This window comes from Homalodisca vitripennis, chromosome X (genome assembly GCF_021130785.1).
Source record: "Homalodisca vitripennis isolate AUS2020 chromosome X, UT_GWSS_2.1, whole genome shotgun sequence".
Taxonomy (NCBI): domain Eukaryota; kingdom Metazoa; phylum Arthropoda; class Insecta; order Hemiptera; family Cicadellidae; genus Homalodisca; species Homalodisca vitripennis.
In genome coordinates this window covers 64,770,258-64,785,216 of record NC_060215.1, presented here as the reverse complement: position 1 = coordinate 64,785,216, position 14,959 = coordinate 64,770,258, and the positions used below count along the sequence as shown (strand labels likewise).

General features: G+C 32.6%; 1 protein-coding gene across 7 annotated transcripts in view; it reads right to left on the bottom strand.

Annotated features, from left to right (window-relative positions):
• LOC124369091 (RIMS-binding protein 2) overlaps positions 1 to 3,931 on the bottom strand; it is a 351,075-nt gene extending 347,144 nt beyond the window's left edge. For all 7 annotated transcript variants that reach the window (XM_046826818.1, XM_046826820.1, XM_046826819.1 and 4 more), the window contains exon 1: positions 3,767 to 3,931. The gene's annotated coding sequence lies outside the window, so the exon portion shown is untranslated. The remainder of the gene's footprint in view (positions 1 to 3,766) is intronic.
• Between the last annotated feature and the right edge of the window lie 11,028 nt (positions 3,932 to 14,959).

Genomic DNA, 14,959 nt, shown 5'->3' with positions numbered 1-14,959 from the left:
AATACTAAAAGAAAGAATATAATTTAACCTCCCCAGGTTATTTTAAGTTAGGTAAAATACAATAAATAAGAACCACAGAGGTCTAATTTTTAAGTTAGTATTTATTACTTCGTACACTACTCTGTATTTATGTTGTATCTGTTTTAATGTTTCTAAATCAGGCCTGGTAAGTTAAAAATATGGACTATAAACTATAACACAATTTTTTATTTATTCTGATTCTTCTCTTCCTTACTTATCGAAATCTTACTATCGCAAGTAGAACATTTCGAACGATATACAATTTTCGCCCGGATTCTTTACTAATGTTCCTCCTGATTAGGAGCTTTAGCACATTGGAGCATGCATGTTTAAGAGTACTTATGTGTTTATGCTTTAAAGTAAGTTTGGAACTGTAAAGAATTCTAAGATATCTACAGTTATATATTTTAATTGTGTTTTTATTACTATGTATGTATTAAAATTAGGTTTATGTTATTGGATCGTTATATACGGCAACACTTTAACTCGCTGACTTGTAAATTTGTTAGTTGACAGGACTCAACGTTGGAGAGTTACAGATTGAAAATACGTATTAAATGATTGATATATCACTTACTTTGATGGGTCGAACTTCTCTCTGTCGATTTAATACAGTTTTGCTAGATTTTAAACAGTTACATTTTCACTCAGCGACATCTGGAAGTACAATTTTTCACGCTGATTTTAGATTGGTATGGTATGAGATGGTTACGGAAATCAATTACCAATCCATCATAAGTCATCAATTCTATTCGTATTGTTACCAAAACAAAATGGCGGAAATAAAATGGAAGGGGGACAGGAATGGTCCTTTATTATTATTATTATTGTTTCATGTTAAATTACCTTCTTAAAACCATACTGTGACTCCGCATTGGTTTATTACAAATATCTGATCCGTACACAACTGATCCGTGGAACTGATCTGATACACAATATTAAATATTTACGGACAGACTTCGCTATATTTGTGCTCGTGATTGAGGCAGGCCGATTTTGTCTGACGGAATTCACCATACTTATACCGGAAATGGGTGTCCAGATAACTTAGCCAGATAAAAATTGGAGTGGTATAAAACGCTCGGTATGATTGTTTTATCCTTCTGTATTATAATTTATTATCATCGATATACTACTAAACTTGAAATTTGAAACATAGAATTATCATGATTTCCCTGAACCATTCAGATGCGATCGCGGTCCACTGTTTAAATACACCAGCTGTGCTATAAATGTGAAATTTGGAGTATATGTAAGCATTGGTGTGTGAGCACTGCAGAATTCGAAGCTTTCTCCTTTTTTTTAGTAGCGTTTTTGGGAAATTTAGAAGGTCAAATTAATTTATTACGAGAATAATGGAAAGAAATATTTTTATATTCATATCAAAAAGGATTAGAGTAACTTTGCTAAGTAACTTGTCGTATAAACGGGCTTATATGTACGGGCGTAACTTTATTTGGGGATTAATAGCCAAAATAAAAAATTTTATTTGGGAACACTTGTTATTTATTTGTCAAAAACTGTGATTACCAAATCCAAATTAAAAAATTATTTATTAATTTTGAAAAAACCTAATGGCTCATTAAAATGTTTGAATGTTGTATTTTAAGAACCAGTTGACTGCACGACATAAGATGATTGACTTTGTGTATAAGTTAGCAATAGTGCAGGTTCAAATCTGTCTGCAACTGTGGGCAGGGCAGTTACTGTAAGAGAGCATACTTGTACTGTACCGACTCTCCCATTAGTCGGTTTAATGAGATCCTGTCGCAGACAAATGGCACTTGTAGACGGGTAAAAAAAGTGAAACCCGAAACCTCTTTTATGAAACAATGAAGACTCTCCTGAATCTGAAAATAAACATAAGTGTTGAAACCAAAACATGCAAAATACAAGAAGATATACATTCTCTCAGAATTTTGAATTTTCTTTCATTTTTTGAAAATGTATAAGTTTGTGTTTAGCAAATCCCAACAAATAAAAACATACCTCCTAAAAATACTTTAATGTGGGTACGAATCATTCACTCTCAAAGGTAAGATTTAAAAGAAATGTAGCAGATATTTTCTTTTTAAACATGAAATACCCCTATTTTAAGTATAAAGGTGTGGTTACCATTAAAATATAAAAACTATTAACAAGGTACAATGGCAAAATATTCTCTATATAGAAAGTGTACTCATTAAATATTAATTTTAACCTAGGTAAAATTATCAGATTTTCTGACCTTACCTTAGTTTTACGTAAGTATGAAAGCGAATCGGAACTACTTATTTAAATCTCATAACGTATATAAGTAGAATAAAACGGCACAAATTCGTAATGGTTTTGTGATGTGTAAACCAAATTTCGTAGCTGTTTGCGTGTGCAAGTAACATACATATATTTGTATATGTACCCAAGCAAACATTAAATTAAATTAAATATAAGACTACATTTTATGTAAAGCCAGAATTAGATTAAATTCGACTAAGTTCAATTCAATCCGGGTGCGTATTTAATACATTTCTTCTAGGTTTATTCAAACATTAACTCTAATTTTTCATGATTTATTGCTATCTTTTTTATTTCATTCTCTTGTTCGTTATAATAAGTAGATTCTGCAGTAAGTGGGCGATGCAAACCTTATAGCTTAAGTTCTTAAGTAATGCAATTCTTTAATTAACCTAAAATATAAATTAGTTTCAAACCTAACGATACCATTGCATTAAATCGTTCTTTAGGAGGACAGAACATTTTGAACAGCAAGCTATAGGAAACTACCAAGTTCAGTTATATGATGTATAGTCTTACTATAGTAGTGAAAACGTAATTTGTAACTTCGAATTCTAACCTCTCCAAAGACGCTGGGTGTAGTTGAATCACCTTGTCTGTTACACAAGATCAAGTAATTGTATTGTCATTTTGCAATAAATTATTATTTACTAATAGGTAAGCTATCATTTACTGATAAAAGGTGTAAGAATATTTAATGACAAATGATTGATTCAAGATCCTCAACTGGAGTGGGAAATTAACACTACGTCTGTATTTCCAAATTTACTATGAAGAAATAAAAGTGTACACTCTGTGATCTAAATTTGCACGGTTATGACTAAGTTGCATGTCAATTTTACTTATTATTCGTATACCTGGACAAAATTCATATGACTACGAACACTGCACTCCAGATCTGAAATACTCGTAAGCCTATAACTATTGCGGTTAGTACCGTACTACTACTGCTTAAACTAGATGTAAGCAGACCAAGTTGCAACAGCAGCGTTGCACAATAATTAAGTTCAGTAGATCCACTTTTCAATTGTAAATATTTTTTATAAATACTGTTACTGCACTCAGGGTTATAAAGTTATGTATTATCAAATAGCTAGTATGCAGAATTATCTTCATATTCCATACAACTACAAATTCTTGTATTCAAAATTATAAAAATTCATTTCTGCTTTAAAACGACCGGATAGTTCAAAATAAGAGAAATTATTATGTGAAAGTAGATTTAAATAAAATCTTTGAAGGCCTGAATTAGCAGTTTTATAGATATTCTACATTGCTAATTCTGGAGGACTACGGTAACTGAAACATGAAAAAACTAAATTCAATTTTTTGCATTTACACATTTAAATGTTCTGAAGAGATTTTTTAAATGGGTGTGAACTTTAAATAAAAATTTTAATTATGTGTTAGCTAAAACTGACATCAAAGAAGAAATTTGGTTAACAAGTATGAATCAATAAAAGGGTCTTACCTTAATTTGCAATATCCACTACACAACATACGCACTGGTCACTATCAACGAAATAGACCCACTAATGTAATCGAACATCGAATTTATCAAAACAAAAATAATACTCGGTAGTCCTACTCTAAATTCTAAAGAGACATCTATGCTATCGACTGTGTGAACTGTATTCTGTGCACTCGCATGCAGGCCGCCAACCGACGGCGCGGCGTGAATGGAAAATCCCGACCAATTCCCCGTTGAGAGCCGAGAACGGAAAATTCGGTGGTTATTAACACTCTAAGCTCTCATCAGCAGATAAAACATCGTCTGGCATCAGCACGACCCTCTCCCGTCAATATGTAACGTTTCAGCTCGCGTTAGGAAGTAATGTTCGTTATGTTATTCTGCAGCCGAATATCCCTCAGCGGGATCTCACATCGCCGGGATTGCCGGGTTACGCACAAAAGCCGCCACAGCGCCAGTGTCACCGTTCATTATCGGCACGGGTTGGTATGGGTGAGGGGGTGAAGGGGTGAGGAGGTGACGGGGTGGTGGGTAGGCAGCCCCGACATCGACCCTCTCCACTTCCATTCACCCACTACCTACTGAACAATACGCGGCGACTTGAAAATCAATCAAAAATATGAGTCTATCCAGATTAACTACCGTTACCTCTCATCCCCTGCCAGTGAACAGCTTGGTCGTGGACAGGTGGTTAGTTAAATAATGCGCGATTGCAGCACTCTTAAATACTCACAATTAACCAAAATATATATTTATTATACAGTAAATATAAATAATTCCAACTTCTAAAACAAACGAAAACATACTCATTTAACCACCAAATGTTTTAGGCGTGAAAATTCCTACTAGTGAAACTTACACTCTAAATTAAATTGACAACTATATGAGACTGAAGTCAAGGAGGGTTCAGGGGGCAAACCCTTCCACTCAAAATGGCCGCATGCATTAGTCCTAAAACGTGCATTATTTCTGTCTTCAAAATAATTCATAGTCGTGAATGATATTTGTATTTCAATGTAAAGCCACTAATACCACAATTAAGCCAACAAAAATTGATAATGTTTGTACCTACCATATACACAAAATTTAGTAAAATGTTTTTAAAGTAGATCAAAAACTATTTTCTATATAAAATTATCTTGAAGACAACACAAAGCCAATATATTCAACCTGGTTAATAATAAAACTTGAGCTTGAAATTTTAGGTTTACGTTTATCTTGATAGACAATGTTCGATTGGATTTATTTAAATTTGTAATGATATATGTACCTACATGCATGGTTATATGTAGTTTGAGATATATGTGTATGTGTGTGTATATATATACACATGTATACATATTGTTATCAGTTCAAAATGGCATCTATATTTGATATAATTATAATGGGTCAGTTTATTTAGACAATTTCCTGTATTTTTGAAGATAGCTACAGTTGTAGAGCAATAAGTAGAGATTTCAATAAATAGACCCAGCGGGAATCTAACACCTATACACATATTGTTTTAATTTTCAACTCGGAATATTTAGTGGTATGTGTTTCTAATTATCGTACCGAATATCATTGTTCGTGGGTAATAGTATTTAAGAGTAAACTTCATTTTGGAATTGAAACATTGAATATTACATTTTCTATTATTTTGTATAAGGAAAACTCACAGTTAACCAATATAAAAATTATTGGATAACTGTGAGTTTTCTTTTATAAAATAATAGAAATTAGTTTTTCTAACAAGAACAGCTCCTCTTTCAATAGAATAGTACAGTTTATGGAATTGGACATCAAAAATTGTATAAATATTTTATATCGTATATTATATGTATAAAGTACGTGGTTATCCAAAATTCATAAAGCAATTGCAATAACTTAGTATAGCTTGATTTACCAAAATAAAATTCGAAAAATCTACGACCTTAACATTTATATATATATATATATATATATATATATATATATATATATATATATATAATACGCTGTAAGCACAACTCCTCCTTTGCAATGGTATGTTCCAGTGAAACTGCTAGGGTGGTACACAAGATACTTTACACATGTAGATAATGATTAGGTTCACTCAAATTTGGAATTACTCCAAATGTATTTAAGTTATTGCAATATTTGCTGGTTTGCCCAAATTTACTTTTGTTGCACAGAAGAATCGACACAAATACGTTGTTGAAACATTTTAAATTTTAACCAAAACTTGATGATAGAATATCCAATATATTGGAGCACATTAGTCTTAAAGTTTAATATTGTGATACTGATTGGCAGTATAGGAAACCATCGTCATTTACATCGTCAGATATATGCATAGTTTTTATTTTGATACAAGTAAATACAAAAGACATTACAATTTGTAAACAGCTAATGGAATTGCTGCTGTATTTAAAGCTGATGACGGTTGTCCTGATCGCAATCCAAAATATGGGTTGTATCGAAAACTGAAGCATGATATTAGATGTACCTCATTATTCGGGATCTGGTCCAATACGAAATCCTATGCTTACACCGAAATATTGTGACCCAACTCCACCCAGACTATAACGCGAGAATTTTCAACCAACTTTATCGTAGGAAATTGTCTTCGCATTACGTAGTAGGTAAGTTCACTACTCTTGAAGAAGAGCATTTATTAAAATTAAATAGTAAAAACTTATAGACGAACTACACATGAGTTTCCATCATATAATGAGGGCTCGAGCAGATAATTTTACCTATCAGTTTTAGAAAAAATGTGTCAATGATGAAGGATTTGTGTATTGTTTGAACTCTTGTAGAAAAACTGGTAATATGGAAGTATTAACAAATTATTGCTAAACAGTATCGGCGTACTCCTTAAAGCTTTTGATGTATGCATTTTCTTATTTCAACATAAAATAGCAATTTAAAACATATTTTCGAGCAGCGGGTCCACTACTCAACTTTAATATGGCTTCAGTGACTAAGCACGTTCTAATGGACCACCCATGAAAAATTTTTAATGCAAACATACATATATTTGCTTCTAATTCTAAAGAACGAAGACAATGCTGTTTAAAATTTGAAAACCTAAAACAAATTTGAGTCGTAAAAATGGTTGTTATTGAGGCGTAATAAAATAAACTACCCTGTAACGCCTACACTAACGCAGGTTGTTTTTTTCGGATTGGTTATTATGTATAGTTTTTAATTGCAAACAATTTAAAACTTTTAACTTACCCCCTCCCCCAACCATAATTTATGGTTGAGGTTTGAAGTTCTCATACATCCCAAAAACCATAATATTTAGTCATACCAATCCCAATGGACACACACACACACACACACACACACACACACACACAATGTGTGTCCCACAATTCTCGCCTCCCCCCATATTTATTTTTGAACACAAATATATCAAGAGGAAATCAAGTTTCGTCATAAAGTTTCTCTAGTAAAACAACAGAGAGTCACAATTTAAACTAGTTGACAATAAAGTTTAAATTGTAACTCTCTGTTGTTTTACTAGAGTAACTTTATGATGAAACTTGATCTCCTCTTGATTGTTCTTAATTAGTTAGGATACGAAACTTTTCATCAATTTTAAATAGTTTTAATTTTACATTGAATATTAATCATTTAGTAAATAAATTTTATTTAAATCAAATAAAAATTATTTTAAATATGTAAACCGTTGAGATTATAAATTTCAGTAAAATTTTGAAAAGGTAGCTTGGAGATTAACCGAAGTTAATGACGTAAAACTAATACTAGGTTTAATACATGTATGTACAGACATTATAGTACTCGTAGTACATAGCACATATATACATACATTAAAAAGTAAAGAAATTCAATAACCAAAGTTTCAATACTTTTAAGACATTTAATAATTCCAATATTCAAAGCTCTAAGTGCTCTATTTTCTAATAGTCATTTCTTACACGTTTATGTTTTACAAAATGTTGGTCAGTTAATGGTTTAGTGTTGATCTTATCTCAACAGCCGCCATTCTGTAATGAATAAAGGTTATAAAGTGAGGTTTGCAGCATTATGTTCTAATAATAAATAGCTTTAAAATTATGTGCATATTGAACAAGACGTTCAGTATTACGTTTAAGATTCATATGACAATATAGCCGTGTGATGGTCATTGCATTAAAAAATAAGTAGGATAGCCGTATAACATTATGTAAAGTTTGTAGATTTTATCTTATATAGTTTAAAACACTCTAAGTTGTTTTCGGAGAGTTTACACACCACTTTACACTAAAACGTGTTACTTTAATTAATTAGTTTCCTTTTTTATTGAATGCTATTCCTCCTCTGAATTTGATTTGATCATATACTTTCTCTATAACACGTACAACCTTTGGAATAAAAAGATATATTTACATTCTGTCTGTTTTAATAATTGATACTTATCGTAGGTATTTATGTCTTGAAAATCAAAAATGGAGCAGTTTGGCGATTAAATTGTGCCACGGAACTTCGCTACATTTCTTATAATTGAACTGGAATAAAAACTCTTAGCATGGTTTATAACATTTATAATTAAAGCTTCTTGAATTGTCTCAATCTGCATGCAAACTATTTATACAGGGAGTTCCACTCTCTTTGAATGCTTTTAAGGTATTACTCCTGGACCAAAGACTTGTACATAATTGTAATTCTTTCTGTAATTAGGCCTTTAGGTTGTACAAGCAATATACGAAATGTTAACGTATTACAACAAGCCGTTCTCAAATAGTTCAAATAGTTAAGTGAACAATACTAACTGGCGGCTTTTCGGGCAACTATTGGGTTTTCGAAAGTTCGAATATGATATATTGGTTTGTCTTTGGTCCAAGAATAATGCCTGAAAAGGTTGGTAGAGAGATCTGGGACTCCAGGTATAACCTGTTCTGGCGTTTTAAAACCCCCATTGTAATGTATCACTGCTGACGGATCAGCATGTCAACATTATTGTCGCACTGCTGCCTCATTCAGAAAGATAGGGATCAAATCAAATTGGTTTTAGACTGTCAGATAAGATATTGCTTAAGAGCGTGGTCCGAAATGACGAAGACAAATTTTTGTTGTGTTTTGTTTAACAAATTTGTAACACAATTGTCTCTAGTTAATCGCGCAAAGATCATTCCTAGACGTAGCTCATATTTCAAAAGTAACGGTTGTTTTATGGAGTTGCCACAGTTATGACAGAAGCGAGCGCGATGTCACTTCTCACTGCGTTGTAGATTGTTTACTACTACAGCCTTGTTACTTTTGAATAAGCTTAAACTTAGTAAGTAAAGGCAAATCAATTAAAATGTTAGGGCAATTTATTGTACTTTACTTACGGTTTAATACTTTTATTTTAACTTTACACATATTTTTTTGTTTTGATATTCGCTTTCCATGATATAATTTTAATTTTTCCTGTTTACCTTATAGGCACATTTCTCTTGAGCACATTTATTTTAGAGAGTAATATTTTAAAACAACAACCTTTATTTAAAAATCATCTCATTAATTATTAAAGATGCTATTCAGTATACATATTCTATCGTGTAACCTGGGAATACACAATTTGTTCGGGAATACGAATCATTGAATGAAATTTGTTTCCCATTGTCTTAACTGTCACTATATTACATGGTGCTTAAAATCCAGCCACACTAAACCCAAAAATTCAACAGGTACGTGTATGCTCCTTTTCCCTAAGTTTCACAATTTCTGATTAATTACACTTTTTATTGTTTATGAACCACCACATTGGTACTCTAAATTTTCATAATCACTTAATATGGTTTTCAGAGGCGATGAATTCGGAATACTCAGCTTTTGTTGAACAATGTAATAGTGTTATTTGTAGATAATGCAGTTTCTTATAAGCAAGCATTTTAATACCAGTTTAAAAGTTCAGATGTCGCGAGCGAGAGGGGGGGAGAGAGAGAGAGAGAGAGAGAGAGAGAGAGAGAGATCAGTCTGAGCATAATAGAATAACTAGAAAAATGTATCTATTATAAATACAAATAGCTGGGAAACTGCTAGCAGTTAATAAAATATTGTGTTTAATGGTAACCACTTATACCCGTATTATTATTGGTCTTGAGGACATTCATGGTTAAGATCCCCGGGCTCTCTGCATTCCTTTATTTTATTTCGTTAATAGAGTTTACAAGAAAGAGTGCACTTATCATTTCTCCGAGAAATGTTCTCTATAATACGTGTTTACTAACCAAGAATATGGATCGTTAGAATCACAATGGAAGTTGCAAATGTCAGTAACCAGCCATCATTGATTACTGAAGACACATTAGGCTTTATTATCAATATAAAGCCATGCTTTATTATTCATGGTCCATGCACAAAATCCAGTTACGTATTTTTCGTAGGACCTTGATTAGCGTTTACCGTCCTTGCTGTACGAAACATGACTGTTATCTACCGCTTTGGGAATCGTTGCATGATGTAATACTAATTTAAAACTAATGGTTCGTTCTCAATTACAATTTTAAAACGAAATTTTCATTATACAAAGCATTTCTTGGACAACTTGAAAAGAAGGAGGTTTTCAATAGATTTGCTAAAATTCCCCAGAGCTATATTTTATCCTCAAAATCCGGTGACATGGAAAAGAAGGCTCTTTAATGGAGCCAAAGGCCTGGGTCGGTGGGATTCAACCAATTTTATTGAATATAAAGAGCTCCGTTATTTCAGGCAGATGACATGCAGGGGTTTATGCAGTATGACAGAATCGACTCTCGAAACGTCCATTCTGCAGAAAGTAAAGAAACCACAAACCTATTGGTTGTTTTAAACCACAAACTCTTGAGAAAGTTTGATGGTTCCTGTAGGAATGAGTACATAGACATTATCAGCTTTCTATTGGAAACTCACTTCCTTTGCTCTAACATATTGGTACTTATGTAGTGAGGAATGCATTGTTGGGCAGTGAACTACTTGAGTCCTTTCTTGTCTCCTGGGAGACTGGATCTTTCAATATTTGCTACAGCGGGAGTTTGATTTTGTTTTACCATCCTTGCTGGATGTCTTTAGGTAAAGTTTTGTGATGAGACACGCCCCAGTATAATGTGTGGAAGGGGTGGAGGGGATGTTCATTCCCAAGGCTTGCCCTCGACCCTTCGGTGAGCCTAAATCATATCACCCTTATTACTTGTGATATCCAGTATCGGGTGCCATTTAAGGGAGGGCTTCAAATAAATGTTCGCCATTAAAAATTAATTTCACTTTAAAATTATGTACGTAACGTGAGTTTATATCGTTATATAATGTCACAAATCTAATGCGTTTCAGAATATCCCTGCGTTACAAACTAAGAATCTTTAGTTTTATTAAATAAAATCTCTGCAATAGTACTTTAGGAATGAGAATTTTATATTAGACATTTCATTTTAACCCTACGCCTGAACGAAACTCCGGTCTGAAGTGGATAGCATACAGCACACGTCGTAGTGATTTCGTTACTTAAATATTTTGTAATAACCAAATTTTTTTCGTAATAAACATGTTTGCAGATATCTGTAGAAATTAAATTATACATAATTTTAAATTTTGCATTCTTCATTACCTAATTGGTTCATGCGTTAAACTTGATAGGCCTTAGAATTTAATTGTAGTTAAACCCAATTTGTAAATATTCCCGAAGCCAACTGTCACTGATATTAAGACTACAAAAGGTGAATATGTTCATTAGTTAACGACATTGTCCATATCATTAGCTGTATAGTAGATAGCTGTATATACATATAGTTTCATGCACTTTATTTAGTAATAATGAGGGACATACAATGGATGAATAAATTTCTCAAAGTTAATATTTGCCCTTCCCCCACTCCAATTCTGAATAATTCACTGTATAATTACATACGTTATTAACTCCCTCCCTGTAAAACTCCTTGTACTAAAATTGCTTGCAGCTGTTAAGAAATTTGGATGTGTGGTCGACAAGGAGCGAATATATTTGTTATAAAAATATACCAATTACATGGTATACTTTAAATAAAAATAAAAAATTTAATAAATAAAATTTTATTTTAGAATTGTAAATGGATTAGGGAATAAAAAAAGTAAATTTATATTGTAATCCAGCGGCAGGCACAACGCGCTTGGAATCTGGTCTAGACCTGACTTGATGGCAGTGAATGCTAAACAATAGTCTACAGTGGACTCAATCTTTTGTTAGGCGGCGAACCTGCGTTGAGAGTGATTCAAACCGGCCTGCAGGAACAGGAGCGTAGTCGGTGCAGGCCAAGAAAACACGCTCTGCTTCCATTCCGAGTTGAGAAGCGATAGAGTAAAGTCTTTAGTGCGAGTTTAAAAGTAGTGTCGGGCGTAGGATCCGTTGGTATAGATTATTTAATACCGAACTCCAAGACCTTCCACGACTAAAGAGCTAAGTACTTTGACTGAATTATTAAAATTTTCTAAATTTGAAATTTGAAAATTTAAGAAGTGAATTAATTTGAAATTGGAATTGAAATTTGAAATTAACGATCAAATTTTGTTGAGTGTGGACTAATATATATCTAAATTGTAAAGGAGTTATTTATTTTAAAGTCAAACGTAAAAAATTTAATTGAAATTATAGGGATTCTAGTTAAAATTAAGAGTGCAGGTGCTGCACCATATCCTGTAGGAACTTGTGAAAAATTCCTGTTGAGAACTGTTTTAGTTTTGTTTGAGAATTTTATTTTAAAGAAGTTTATAATTTTTTATTTTATTAGTTTTGAGAAGAAGCCCTTTTTATTTTATTTCATACAAATTTATTCAAGATTATTATTTTATTTTTATATTTTATACACACGTATTTAGAGGACAGTGAGTCCATGTTAAAATCGAAAGTGCCTTGCCTAAGGAAGTAGTAATTTTAAACTATTGTGCAAAACATTTCATTGGTGGAATACAAGGTTAACAATTGAAGTTTGAATTGATTTAATAAACCTGAATATTTCAAAAAAGGTGCAGTTTTAATTTCCACCAGTATCTACTTAAATCTTATGAGTTCGAGACTATTTAGGGTCATCATAATAAAAACAAAAAATTTTGTATATTAACATTTAGTATACAAATAAGTGCGCCACTCTGCTTAACTCATTGTTCGAACTTTCCCTACTAACTAGTTTTTTGACTCCTGTACATTATGAGCTACATTTTCGGGGTTTATAGCTGGAGTTGTGGTTTACAATGGGTCTCCGCTGGTTTACAACAGGTTTTCCTGTTTTACCTCCCGGCACTGATAAGCATAATGACCAGGTCTATTACATTTATAACAAGTTATTGTTTCTTGCCTCGCCCTGATGCTGTTAACCGGTACATTATACTTCCTATTCACATTCAAATTATTCCCTGTTTTCCTCAACGTTGTCAGCATAACCTACATTATTCGCCCTTATACACATCTCATCCAGTTCGGAATATGTGCTCGGATTTCCCATAAACACTAGTTTATTTCTGGTTTCAGGATTAAATTCCCACCTTAATTAATTCCACAACATCCCTTTCATTTATATTACAACAAAGTACTTTCTACTGATTCCTTAATGTCTATAATGTAGTTGGATAAGCTTTCATTATATCTTTGGGGACGGTGCACCTTTTCAAATTTCAAAAGTTCACGCTGATGATATGGCACGAAATAATTCAATAATATTTCAAGCATTAATTTGACCGTGACATTGTCCTGTTTTTAATTTCCAATAGTTTCGACAAAAGAGGCTCCTGACTATGTGAAAATCGCAATCTCCATAATGTCCTCTTCCGTACATCTAGTTTCCTTTTTAAGTTTCAAGATTATTTTAAAGAATTCTAATAATTCTTGAACATTTAATCCATCGCAGATTTTTAACTCCTTCAAATAAACGCTCAATTGGGGTTCGGTAGTTTATTATAACTTAAATGTGGCCGTCCCGAAACAAAACACCTCATCTCTCATATTTAGACCAGACTTATCTTTCACTTCCGGTTTACCAGCCTCTTCCAGCTCACCTTCTATTTCCAGATTGGAATCAGATAACTTACGCACCAAGTTATCAGATGTTTCCTTGTCAATTTTTAGGTTTTTTATTTTTAACAATAATTCACTTAATATACTATTCGGTTTTCAACATGTTTAGCTTATATCCTTTTCTTCGATTTTAAACAATTTACTTAAGTTAGTCAGTCGGCGCTGCCAATGATTTATTTTTTGTTTCACACCTAACTATGTCCAATGTTAGTCCCTGTTCAATGGATTCCTCCAGTCTAGTTCCTAATACTTGGGTTTCTAACTTAATTTTATCCCATTCCTCCTTGAAAGCGACCATTTCCACTCAGGTTCAAATGATTACTATTTACATCAAGACTTATTAACTGCCGTAACTTTTTCCTTAAATCTATCACTTTTAAGACTAGGAGACACTTCCACACCTCTTAACCTAATTTCATAGTCCCAATTCCTCCTTGGTTAACAAGTCCACCTTAAGTGCCATTTTAAAAGTTTAATATTAAAGACTTTATATAATTTTCCGTATCCAAGCCACTTATTAATTTACAACCACTAAGTTCAATTTTATTAAGGTTCACCAGAATAAAAGCAGAGTGGCGCACTTATTTGTATACTAAATGTTAATATACAAAATTTTTTGTTTTTAATAAAAAACGTTTGACTTTAAATAAATAACTCCTTTACAATTTAGATATATATTAGTCCACACTCAACAGAATTTGATCGTTAATTTCAAATTTCAATTCCAATTTCAAATTAATTCACTTCTTAAATTTTCAAATTTCAAATTTAGAAAATTTTAATAATTCAGTCAAAGTACTTAGCTCTTTAGTCGTGAAGGTCTTGGAGTTCGGTATTAAAATAATCTATACCAACGGATTCCTACGCCCGACACTACTTTTAAACTCGCACTAAAGACTTTACTCTATCGCTTCTCAACTCGGAATGGAAGCAGAGCGTGTTTTCTTGGCCTGCACCGACTACGCTCCTGTTTCCTGCAGGCCTGTTTGAATCACTCTCAAACGCAGGTTCGCCGCCTAACAAAAGATTGAGTCCACTGTAGACTATTGTTTAGCATTCACTGCCATCAAGTCAGGTCTAGACCAGATTCCAAGCGCGTTGTGCCTGCCGCTGGATTACAATATAAATTTACTTTTTTATTCCCTATCCATTTACAATTCTAAAATAAAATTTTATTTATTAAATTTTTATTTTTATTTAAAGTATACCATGTAATTGGT